General features: G+C 44.4%; 1 non-coding gene across 1 annotated transcript; it reads right to left on the reverse strand.

Moving 5' to 3' along the window:
* Positions 1 to 6,839: 6,839 nt before the first annotated feature.
* LOC118588146 lies at positions 6,840 to 7,003 on the reverse strand. Its single transcript, XR_004945544.1, has one exon. It is a non-coding gene; the product is annotated as a U1 spliceosomal RNA (small nuclear RNA).
* Positions 7,004 to 13,501: the final 6,498 nt, after the last annotated feature.

Genomic DNA, 13,501 nt, shown 5'->3' on the forward strand with positions numbered 1-13,501 from the left:
GCCCGCTTGCCTGGGTTTTTATGAGGGGCTGGACATCCAAAGTCAGATCCTCATGCTTGCACTCTAAGTTCTTTACCAGCTCAGCCTCCCCAGCCTCTGTTTGTTTCTTCTAAGACAGTGTTCTGCTATGTGGCTCCGGCTCACCTTGAACTCATTATGTAGTCTTGTCTGGCCTGGGATTTGTGATCCCCCAGCCTCCACTCAGCACGAGCTGAGATTGTGAGTGCCTATGTCTATGTTCAGTTTAAGTCTCTCTTTGAAAAAGTGAAAGGTTATACAACAGGAAGAGAAGTCAGAGTATTTAGTCTCTTTTTGAGAGCAAGGAAACTTTCTTCAAAGTCTCTTTCATGGTTTGAATGTCTGTGTCTCTTCTAAAATACATGCTTAAACTTAATTCCCCATGCAACAGTACCGAGAGGTGGGCCTGGAGGAGTGGCTAGGCCACAGGGCTCCACCCACATGGATAGGACCAGAGCCTCATAAAGCTAGAGGAGACTAGCTGCCCTCCTGTCTTTCCAGACCTTCTTTACCCTTTGAGAACAATGTTCCTCCCCTTTGCAAGAGGCAGTGGCAGGTGCCATCTCGGAAGCCCAGATTAAGTCTTGATCAGATACAAAACTGTTAATGCCTTGATCTTGGCCTCCATAACTTTGAATCATAAATACATCCATTCATAAATGACCCACTCTAAGGTATTTTGTTATAGTATTGAGAACACCTAGAGAGTCTCCCTTTCCAACCTTGTTCAAATTTCATTAACTCATACATGCCAGGTATTTATTTATTTATTTCACAATGTAACTTGGCCTGGCCTTGAATTTGCCGCTTCCCCCCCCCATCAACCTCCAGAGTACTAGGATTACAGTTATGAATCATCACAGTCATGCGCAGCACCTACCAACTCTTTTTATTTCTCTTTCAGACAGGGTCTCGCTATGTGGAACTCACTCTGTAGCCCAAGCTGGCTTCAAACTCACAGAAATCTGCCTGCCTCTGCCTCCTGAATGCTGGGATTAAAGGTATGCATCACCAAATCAGGCATGGTGGTGTGTGTCTTTAATCCCAGCACTCGGGAGGCAGAGACAATCATATCTCTGTGAGTTCGAGGCCATCCTAGTATACAAAATGAGTTCCAGAACAGCCAGGGCTGTTACATAGAGAAGCCCTGTCTCAGAAAAAAAAAAAAGTGTGCATCACCACAGCAGGCCACATACCAACTCTAAAGGCAACCTCTGCAAAGTCTAGCCAAATCACCCATGATTTATCCTTTGAGCTGCGTAGGATGAAGTAACTTCCTTGAGCCTTAGGATGAGTGAGATAATCAAGTAAAGACTTTTACAGCAAGGAATAAACAAGGTATGGACTGGTTTTACCCAGCAACAACAGATGGTGACTGCCTCCCAGCCAAGATCACCAGAGCATTACAAATGACTGGCATGCAGCCCTATTCAGGAAGAGAAGCAGTGTGTGAGTCATGATACATGATGTTGCCAAGCTCTAAGGACACTTTTAGAGAAGGCAAAGGATTGGAAGCTTTGATCTTCACGTTTCCAGGAAGACTAGGCTGGACATATTGGAGGCCTGCAGGTTTAGAGCATGGTCCTTAGACTGCTGTAATGGAAGTTACTAGATAAAGAACAACTTAGAGAGCCCACTCTGAGCTCAGGAACCCTTCTCATATTTGTTTAAATGTAGTTTTTATTAATCATTTGGAATTTGCATATGTGCATACAATGTGTCTTGATCACAGTCACCCCCATACTCCTCTCCACCACTCCCTTCAGATCCACTCTCCATCCCCTCAGCCCAACTTCATGACCTCTTCTTCTTCTTCTTTTTTAATAGTTCACAAAATCCAGTTTTTGCTCCTCGTATACTCCTGGGTGCTGGGGTCATCAAATGGAGCATGGTTGACATACCAGAGGCCATACTCACTCTTGAAGAAAACTGACTTCCCCTCCCCCAGAAGCTGTCAACTGTCAAGCGAGAGCTCATGAGCTGCTCCTCACCCCACGTGGTAATGTGGACAGGCTTGACTGTATCCTGGCCTTGCAGGCAACCACAGAGCTGGTGTGAGTTCATGAACGCAGTCATCCTGCCATGCTCAGAAGACACTGTCTCACTTCCCATGCTTTGGCTCTTACATTCTTTCTGACCCCTCTTCTGTGATGGACCCTGAACCTTGGAGGAGTGTATGTGGGATACAGATGTCCCATTTGTCACTGGGCATCCCACAGACACTTATTCTCTGCACTTTGACCCGTTATGAGTTTCTTCAACTAACCATCATCCACTGTAAACTTCTCTGAAGAAATCTGAGAGCTGCCTTAATCTGTGGGTATAGATACACACAGTGAGGTGGCAGTTTACAACTACATCCCTTTAGCAAAACTATAGCAGGAGGTCCACCCCTGCAGCCTATGAGTTCCCCAACCGTGGGTTCTTAGCCGTATTACAGTACCAGGACTGTGTTTCCTTCCTTGGAATGGGCCTTCAGTCCTGGAAAGCACTTGGCTATTCCCCATAACATTTACACCATATTGTGCACACAGGCATATCTTGCCACACCTGAGTCACTATCACAGTTCACATGGTTTACAGATGGGTAAACATTGACGACGTTTCTCCCATACCAGTCTGCACAGTGCCTTCCAGCACTGTGTGAGGTAGGCAGCAGAGAGGACAATTCCTGGTCAGCACCAACTCGACTTCCTCAGGTCCTCTGACTAAAGCCTCTAGAAGGTCTTACTATCGTGTTCTGGTGGACAACTGAGAACAGTGGCGATGGACTACTGTTTGAGGTTTCTCTGGAACACCCCAACTCCCTTCTGTTTTGAAGTTCTTGCTATTGGAGTTTTCTCCTGGTGCTGAGCATTGAACCCCTGTCTTTGCACATGTCAGGCAAACACTCTACCACTGAGCTCCACGCCCAGCCTTCTCAGTTTTTAAATATCTCCTTACATTTTCACAGTGAACCAATTTAGAAACTTTTTTTTTTTTTTTTTTTTTTTTTTTTTGAGACAGGGTTTCTCTGTGTGGCTTTGCGCCTTTACTGGAACTCGCTTTGTAGCCCAGGCTGGCCTCGAACTCACAGAGATCTGCCTGGCTCTGCCTCCCGAGTGCTGGGATTAAAGGCATGCACTACCACCGCCGGGCTATGACCCAGCCTTAAAATCCAGTTAGGTAAGATAGCTCCCACGTGTAATCTCAGCACTCTGGAGGCTGAAGCAGGAGGGATGCTGTGAATTCAAGGTCATGATGGTCTACAGAATAAAACCCTGTTTCAAATAAATAAACAAATTGACCGATCCAATCCAAGGTATGCATCCTTTTAAAAACAGCTCTAGGGAATTATAACTGACCCACAATAAACTGAACAAGAGGCTGGCCGATGGCTCAGTGGGTGAATCCCCTAGACACAGGGTGGAGGAAGACAACAGACCCTGACAAGCTGCTCTCCAATTCCCACACAAATGCACACTGCCATGTGTGGCCATGTCAGAGGAAACAGCAGGTGGCAATTGACATCCAAGGTGTCAGCCCACCAGGAGGCCACCCCCAATGGATGATAAATCTAACCCTGAGCTCACAGACCCCAGAATGTCTTTTGCTTCTGTTGGGCCTTTGCCTGTTAGGTGGATGATCAAAGATGATTAATTCCTTATACCCATTTCTGCCCTCAATCTCCTGATATAAAAAACTATTGATGGATGGGTATGTACCGCAAAGATCTAAAGTACAGCTGACTGATTGTTTTTTTATGTATAAAAGTTTAGGTTTGTGATTTCTTTAAGATTCCTTATAAGGTTAACTTTCAGGCCGGGCGGTGGTATGCCTGTAATCCCAGCACTCGGGAGGCAGAGGCAGGAGGATCTCTGTGAGTTCGAGGCCAGCCTGGTCTACAGAGCTAGTCCAGGACAGGTTCCAAAGCTACAGAGAAACCCTGTCTTGAAAAAACAAACAAACAAACAAACAAAGATTAACTTTCAAGATAAATAGTAAAATGATTGATTCTTTCTTTGTAACCACAATATGCAGCCTGCCAACAAAAGAGTTGGATGTGAACAAATACATGTATTTAACTGTATCTGTAGAAATTTAGCAGAATCACTGTGTAGGGTAGATATTAGAATGAACATCTGTTTTTAGAAGTACCTTGACCTTGAAGAATCTTTGTGGAAAACAATGACTGTTTTGCTGAAGGAGATTTGCAGCCATCCCCTAACTTTGGTCACAAGATGCTTCAGGCACACCTGAGGCTCTTGTATTATTGTGTATTGCACATAATACATAATAAAGAACAAGAGTCATGGAGGCACGTGATGCTCTCCTTCAGTAAGACATGTGAATTAAGATTAAGGATCCTGGTATGAGGAAATACTTTGTGTGACAACCAATAAATGTGCCTTTGTACAGCTGTTTGAGGTCCAGTTCAGTTCAGTCAGTCCATCAGAAGAGTCTGGACATTCACATAAGCCTTAAAATTTCATCTTGGAGTGCTTTCCTTTTTCAACTGACAATGAAAGAACGTGAAAAAAATAGAGAATAGAAAAAGGAAACCATCAAGAGAGTGTGTGAGTGTCTTTTTCCCTAAACTCCTCAGATAGAAAAGTCTAGTACCTGCTGGCAGTGTGGGTTTCCCTTTGAGCCCTGTGCTTCTTGGAGGATGGTCCCCCAGGCAATGATAGCACACACACACAAATAAATAAGATTTGAAAACTTACCAACCATCAACTGAAGAATTTCAAGTACACAATTTGGTAATTTTGACATATGTGTACATATCACAGAGAAGATGATGATCATATCCAGTACCCTTTATCCTCCCTTATGGACTTATTGATTCTTCCTGTTTCCCACAAAACACTGGTTTACATTCCATCAGCCCAGTTTAGTCTGCATTTACTAGACTTTTGCATAATTTGAGTCATATATTACATGGTGTTTGTCTGGCTTCTGGCCTCCTTTGTTTCGACAAGGTCTCACTGTGGAGTGCCATCTGGCCTCAAACTCATGCTCCCCCTACCTCTACCTCCTAAGTGCTGGGATTCTAGGTATGTATATCATCATGTCCCACCTTTATATCATTTTAGTGAAAATTTAACCAAAGTCCACAGCCAGTGGTCTGACTGATTCCACCAAGTCAGGTTTGGCCACTTGCTCCCAAGAAAGCCAACAAAAGTAATGTTGGCAGAAGAGACTTTCAGTCGGCATGATTGAAGGTTTCAGTCATCTTTGGGACACTGACATGAGCTTTAGGTTTAAGTAGAAAATTGAGGCAGGAAGCCAAAGGTTTGTATGATGAAGCAGTCTTGATCAGGCTGTGGTCTGCCTGATTGGGATCTCATTTCCTGTTTTGGAAGGTGGCTCCAAGTAGTTCTTGTTGCCTAAGGGGACCATCCAGTTTCCATGAGAAGACTGTATTTAGGAGACAGCCAAAACTTCTGTCTTGGTCCCATTCGTAAGGTGATTAGGTCATAGATGATCTGTTTGTGCGGCTCTAATGTTTGTGCAATCTTAGGTGATCTGTAGGTTTAAGGCTATGACTCGAGGTGAATTTTCTTTTTCTTTTTTTGTATTTAAATATATTTATTTATTAAAATTTTTTTCATTTTACATATCAACCCCAGTTTCATTTTTCTTTATTAAGAAAATTTCTACTCACTCCACATGCTATCCATAGACCCCCCTCCTCCCTCCCCCACCCCCAGCCCTCTTTCCCAAGTCACCCCACATCCCCACATCCCACAAATTGAGGTCTCCCAAGGGGAGTCAGCAGAGCCCAGCACATGGAGCCTAGGCAGGTCCAAGCCCCTTCCCACTGCACCAAGGCTGTGTAGATGAGAGAGAGGAGAGATACTGCAGGCGAGGGACGTCGAGATCATGATGGGAGGACGTGCAGAGATGACCGGCCACACTAGTGGAAGCCCATGAACTGTGGACTGGTGGCTGTGGAGCCCCGGTGGGACTGGACTAGGCCCTCTGGATACGGAAGACAGTTGTTTGGGAGGTACCCAGGCAGGGGGATCGGGATCTGTCCCAGGTCTATGGGCAGGCTTCTGGAATTCGAGGTGAATTTTCAAGGCTTTAGGAAAGATTGTGAGGGTGACAAACAGTAAACTGCTTTAAGTACTTTTTTTTTTTTTTCGAGACAGGGTTTCTCTGTAGCTTTGGAGCCTGTCCTGGAACTCACTTTGTAGACCAGGCTGGCCTCGAACTCACAGAGATCCACCTGCCTCTGCCTCCCGACTGCTGGGATTATAGGTGTGCGCCATCACTGCCCGGTGTACTTTTATCTTTACACCTTCAAGCAGTTAGACGAATGTAGAGCGCATCTAGCTGGAATCAGCAGTTTTCAGGAAGACACCCCCCTAAGTGGTTAACACACCTACACAGAGTTAAGCAGGGATCTAACTCAAATCGAAGGAGACACAAGGCAGAGATGCCCGCTGTTATCCCACTGTGCAGGGCCAAGTAAGGGGCCCCTGCTTTTTAGCAGAGGCGGCTTCTGAATTTGTGTTACAAAATGTCAATTTATCTCATTTTTATTGGACAATTTTAATTTTTTTTTTCTGTTTTAGTTTTTTGAGACAGGTTTTCTCTATGTCATCCTGGCTGTTCTGGAACTCCTTCTGTAGACCAGGCTGGCCTCAAACCCAGAGATCCACCTGCCTCTAACTCCCCAGTGCTGGGATTAAAGGCATGCGCCACCACCACCCAGCTATAAATGCTTTCTTAATGGCCTTGTCTACTGTTCTATCATTTCTGTCCTTTCCCTGTCTGTCTCTGTTGATTTATTTCATCATTAACATGTCATATTTTCCCACTTTTTTTTTTAAGTAGGGAGAGCGCGCACGCAGTCCCCCACTAACACAAATTTTGCAGTTGAGTTTCCTGCATTTGGGGAAATCTCAGGGGTCAACACACCCCAAGTGCAATGGGTGAGCCTCGCCCTGGGAAAACCACCTGCTTGATCATGGTATCTCCCCTGCCAGGTAAGTATTTCCCACTTATTTTGTATCTGTCATAACTTTCAGCTAGACACCAGACACTATAACTTTGTATTTCTCTGGAGGTTTGAGTTTTGGTTAAGATTTTTTTTTTTTATGTGTTTGTCTGTATGTATATTTTTAGACCACGTGAATTCTGGTGCCCTTGAAAGTCAGAAGAGGGCATCAGATTTCCAGGAACTGGAGTTAGTAGTGGTTGTGAGCTGCCTTGTGGGTACTTAGAACTGACCCCAGGTCCTCTGCAAGAGCAGTGAATACTTTAACTGCTGAACCATCTCTCCAGGGCCTGGAGAGTTTTTTGTTTTATTTTTTAATTCATTTTGTTTTGTGTTTTGCTCCTGTATTTCGTTTAGTTATTACAGTGTAGGCTGCACTGGGCAACTCCCTTGGGAAATGTATCGCTTGTTTTTCTTGTCGTGGTGACGGAACACCTGAGAGAAGCAGCTTTCTCTGAGCTCACTGTGCAGAGTGTCTCCTGTTATGACAGGGGAGCCACTGTAACCCAACTCAATGAGTTTGTGTCTTGGTGACTGTGAAGCCAAGACATGTTCAGCCAAGACACAAAGGTAAAGAAAGACTGATATGAATTCACAACATGCCCCCATGGTTGGGCATGCCCAGCAGACCTAGCCATTTCCAGGTCAAAATGTCTCGCGTGACCAGGACCCTGTGGCTTTGCGTAGATGTGTAAAGCACGCAGTGCAATCATGTGATCTACGCGCATGCGTGGAGTAGCCACATGAGCCTGTGTGCGCAGGCGCAGCCCAGTCTTTATAAGCCGGCGCCATATTCCCCGGCTTCTCTCTCTCTCTCTTGATTCACGTTTGTTTTCTGCAGGCCTGTTCACGTCTGTCTCTCTTTCCTGTCTTAATAAAACTCTTGTTAGTGGATTCTGTCGTGTTTCGTGACGTCTCGCAGGGTAAAAGCGCCGCCAAATAACTAACAAAGACTCCGCACCTGTACTAGGTGCTGTGTGACTAGATTTTACCTGGGGAGACACAGCACATGCCTTCTCACCCCAGAGAGGACACCCATGACAGACCAAAGAAAAGATACCACCAAAGCCCAACTTGGTGAACCAATGAGTTTTATTGGGGTTACTTACAGGAGTGGGGGTGAACGATGTGGAGGTTTGAAAGAAAATGACCCCCAGAGGTGTGACTTTGTTGGAATAGGTGTGGCCTTAATGGAGGAAGTGTGTCCCTATGAGGGTAAGCCTTGAGGTCTCCTTTGCTCAAGCTACACCTAGTGACACAATTCACTTTCTGTTGCCTGCAGATCAAGATGTGGAAATCTCAGCTCCTTCTCCAGCACCATGTCTGCCCGCATGCTGCCGTGCTTCCCACCATGATGATAATGGACTAAACTTCTGAAACTGTAAGCCATCCCCAGTGAAATTTTTCCTTTATAAGAGTTGCCATGGTCATGGTGTCTCTGCACAGCAATAGAAATCCTAACTAAGACAGAAGTTAGTACCAGCGACTGTGGTATTACTGTGATAGGCCTGACTGGCACAGCCATACCTGATGGGAACAGCAAAGGTCATAAAGCCAGCCTCTTGACAAAGATCCAGCAAAGCTGGGCTGCATGATCACCACCATTCACTTTTGGTTTTGATCTCTACATGTTGCATGCTTGGGAGACTTTTAATATTTATATAACTTGGGGATATTAGATTGATGGGAAATTTCTTATGAATAATTTATGCCTTCTCCCAGGAGTACTGCTTCTAAGCTTCCCTAATGAAGTCCCACTTTTAGGGAGATACCCTTATCACTTGAACATCTTCCTTATGCTTTGAAGGTTGTAATATACATAAAGAAGCCAGAGACTTCTTGGAACATCTGTCCCTGTACTTAATCAGGAAAAGATCATCAGAACAAAGTACAAGCCTCTTCCTACTATATGCTCAGTCAATTATGTGGCACATTCATCAACAAAGCTAGATTGGCTGGAGTTACCTCTGCCCTACACAGGGTCTTATATTGATGAGCAAAGAATGGTATGGAAAGATGATATAAAAATGAGGTGTTAGCCAGGCGGTGGTGGTGCACACCTTTAGTCCCAGCATTTGGGAGGCAAAGCCAGGTGGATCTCTGTGAGTTCGAGGCCAGCCTGGGCTAACAAGTGAGTTCCAGGAAAGGCACAAAGCTACATAGAGAAACCCTGTCTCAAAAAACAAAACAAAAAAAGAATGAGGTGTCAGGACCTCCCTTTCTTAGAAAAATTAGCGCATGCATAGCCACTGTGGTGCCATATGACCAAGGAACAAAACAATGCCAGGATTAGATATATAAATAATTTTTTTTTTGAAGCTGAGGATCGAACCCAGGGCCTTGCGCTTGCTAGGCGAGCACTCTACCACTGAGCTAAATCCCCAACCCCATAAATAAATCTCATTAATATATAAAATATAAACATTGTATTACGCCAGAAATTGAATAATAACTGCAACAGCTTCTGTCTGTTTTTTCTTGGGTCAACTGGCACTCTGATATTGGTGAAATTATTAAGGTCACTTCACATAGTTAAAAGGGAGGTTTATTTTGTGGGGTAACTTACAAATGAAGGGATAGGTAGGTTGTAGGGTCTGGCAAAGGTATGGCGCGGTCTGGCGGTGTTCTCTGGAGAACTCTGCTCAGTCTACCTCCAGCGTCCAGGGTCCAGGAACCAAAGAGATCCCTCGAATCTCCATCCTGTGTCTTCAGCGTCCTCTCTCAGCCCCACCTTATAGGCGTGACCATTACCGAAGCCTCAATGGGGGTTGAAGCTTCCAGGCCAAGGCTGGAATGGTTACCCACTACACTCTGACTATTAAGAGTTAATACACACTGCCCAGGATGTGACAATATATCATCCCAGGCTGGCTGGCTTGGAGGTTTTCTTTCTAGCTTCTTTGAAGCCACAAAAGCTGCCAGCCTGAGACTAGGCTGTCATATGCCTTTAGATTTTTAAAAATTGGGTTATGGAGTTGATGAGCAAAAATGACTGGAAAAGATAACTCTGTTCTGTCATGGTTTATCAATGATGACTAAAAGATGAAGTTAAACATGTGTCTGGGAACAAAAACGGTATGATCTATGTTTTTGAACAACATGAATCTATCCCTGCTTACTGAACTTTGTATAAATAAAGAAGTATTCTGGCTGCAGGTCAATAAAGCTGCAAGATTCTCTTGTCTCCTTTGTGGAACCTGTCAACACAAGCCCTTTCCCACCCCCACCCCCAGCACTTGACCATCCTTTTGATTGAAGGAATATGGACCTTGGGACTGTGAATTAAAAAAGCAGTCGAAGTGGGGCGGTGGTGGTGCACGCCTTTAATCCCGGCACTCGGGAGGCAGAGGCAGGTGGATGTCTGTGAGTTCGAGGCCAGCCTGGTCTACAGAGCGAGATCCAGGATAGGTACCAAAACTACACAGAGAAACCCTGTCTCGAAAAAACAAAAAACCAATGAAAGAAAAGCAGAGGAATGCTAAAAGTGCTGCTTTACAGACCATCCTAGCATGGCAGACACGGTGCTGAGGGCGGCGTGATGAACGGTGGGGGCCTGGCTCGAGAGGCTTCAGAGGAGAAGTATTTTAGTGTGTTGTCTAGAGATCATTCTTGTGGTATGTAGAACTCTCAGAGTTGGTACCAGGGGCTGGGGTATTGCTGTGATAGGCCTGACCATGTTTTTGTTTGGAGGAATTTGGACTTTGGTACTTTGGGTTAGGAAGGCAGTGGAATGCTTTAAACACTGCTTACTGGGCCATATTAGTAGGAGCATGGAAGATTTGAACTGTGGGGGCCTGGGTCAAGAGGCTTCAGAGGAGAAGAATATTAATTTGTGACCTAGGGATCATTTTTGTGACATTTTGGTGAAGAATGTGGCTGCTTTTTGCCCTTGTTCTAAAAGTCTGCCCAAGGTTAAATTGAAGAGTTTTGGATTAATTCTATTGGCAGAGGAAATCTCAAAACAGCCTCTATTGTGTGGTTACTAGTGTTACTCTAATGAAAATTTATAATGAGAAGGAGCAGGTTGAGCAAGGAAAAATACAACATGTAGGACAATTTGAGGAGAGAAGAAGCAGCAAGAAGTGGAATGGAGCTAAAGCCTATGATTAAGATAAACAGATTAAGAAATTAAAAAAGGGAGTGGTGACCTCAGGGCAAGATCCTACCCAGCTAAGTTTCCAACTTGTGAAAAGGAATTAAAGAAAAGCTCAGAGCCAGATGTGGTGGTGCTCACCTTTAATCCCAGGACCCCAGAGGCAGAGGCAGGCAAAGCTCTGAGGTTGAGGCCAGCCTGGTCTACAGATCCAATTTCAGGACAGCCAAGCTTAGACAGTGAAGGAAACTGTTGTGGAATAATCCTTCTGTACACTGTGGGAATATATGTCACTATGATTGGTTTAATAAACAAGCTGACTGGCCAATAGCTGAGCAGGATAAAGTTAGGCAGGAAAGCCACACTGAGAATGATGGGATGAGGGAGGGCAGAGTCAGAGGAGTCGCCAGCCAGATACAGAGGAAGCAGGAGTTGAGCTTGCTGTACCGAGAAAAGGTACCACCACATCTCAGAGGGTAGATAAGAAATATGGGTTAATTTAGTTGTAAGAGCTAGTTAGCAACAAGCCTAAGCTATTGGTTGAGCAGTTACAAGTAATCTTAAGTTTCCACGTTGGCTATTTGGAAGCAGGCAGTCAGAACATAAAAACTTTACCTACAGGAAACCATTGAAAACAGAAAGCTGGTGAAGATGTAATTGAATAAGGGGCCATGTTCTAGCCCCAGCAAGCAACAGAACTTGTGAGCTTTAGCCATGTATTCTGGCTTTAGAGTCAAGGATAGAAGAAGGAAGTTACAAAATCTGTCTTCGTGACTAAGGAAAGTCGCTGAGGCTAGGCATGTGTCAGGGGTGTCCCTGAATGGAGGCCTAAAGAAGCCATTGCATGAAGCTGTGAAGTTGAAGCCTGGATTATTGGAGACCCCAAGATGTTGGAGATGCCAGAGCCATGAGATACCTGCCGAGGAGAGCTGCTAACAGGGAATGGAGTCAGCCCAAGAGAAAGAAGTATGTCACAGCCAACAAAGCTGAACAGTGTTGGAGATCTGAAGAGTGTTTTGACATAAGACATGGAGATGTAGAATTTGGAGTTTGTCCATCTGGTTTTGAACTTGCTTTGGTCCTATATTTCCTCACTATGTTTCCTTTTGAAATGGTAATGTATATCCTGTGCCAAAATATGTTGGAAGTATGTGATCTGCTTTTTGATTTTGATTTTACAGGAGATACAGTTAAGAGATTGCATGTATCTCAGAAGAAACTTTAGAGTTTTAAATAAGTTTGAGATTGTTAAAGACTAAAAGGACTTTTGAAGTTAGACTGAATGCATTTTTGCATTATGATATGGCTACAAGCTTTTAGAGGCCAGGGAGTGGAATGTAGCGGTTTGAAAGAAAATGATGCTCATAGGGAGTGGCACTATTAGGAGGCATGGCTTTGAGTGGATGTGGCCTTGTTAGAGGAAGTGTGTCACTGTGGGAGTGGGCTTTGAGGACTCCTTTGCCCAAGCTACACTCAGTGTGGTACATAGTTCACTTTCTGTTGTCTGAGGATCAAGATGTAGAACTCTCAGCTCCTTCTCCAACACCATGTCTGCCTGCACACCACCATGCTTCTTGCCATGACAATAATGGACTAAACCTGTGAGACTGTCAGCTAATCCCTATTAAATGTTTTCCTTTATAAGAGTTGCCATGGTCGTGGTGTCTCTTCAGAGCAATAGAAACCTAACTAAGACAGAGGCTGAGGAAGGTTTATCTGTGGCTGTGGGCCTGTGCTATGCTGCTTTCTCTTGGTGCCTCAGGAAGCAGAGAGCATTAATTTGAACCAGAAGCTGATATCACCTTCATCCCTGCCTCCTGAGACTCACTTTGGCTAGGCAGGTCATCTTCCGAAAGGGTCCAAAACTTAACAAAAGAACACCAGCTGAAGACTTGTAGTTCCCACAAGAACACTGTAGTCAAACACAGTGTTCTTGTGGGAACACTTTACATTCAGCCACAAGAGAGGGCATCTTTCTACTCTGTTACCAGAAATAGGAGACCTTCCCAGCTCTGTGAATTCAACATGTCCTCTCTTCCCTAGCATTTTAGGGGGAAATACAGATGTGATGAGGAGTCACCTGGCCACTGCAGACTGCTAGGGCTCTCATTCTTTGTGAGGTTCTATTTCCCTCATTTTCTTGTGAGGATTTTCACCGCACATCCTTTTATGACTTCAGATTTTTCCAGAATTTGAAAACTTTAGTTACCTTCTTCCTAATTTTTATTTCCTCAGTGCTGATATCCATATGTAGACTTTCGTGTAATTAAATTATTTTATTTCCTATGAGTAAATGAGTCAGATTTCTGGGTCATATAATAAATGTATTTTACTGTTTAGTTCTTGCTTGGATTTTTATTATTTTGTAATTATAGGTGTTTTACTCTGTGTACCATGTGCAT

Source organism: Onychomys torridus, chromosome 7, assembly GCF_903995425.1.
Source record: "Onychomys torridus chromosome 7, mOncTor1.1, whole genome shotgun sequence".
NCBI lineage: Eukaryota > Metazoa > Chordata > Mammalia > Rodentia > Cricetidae > Onychomys > Onychomys torridus.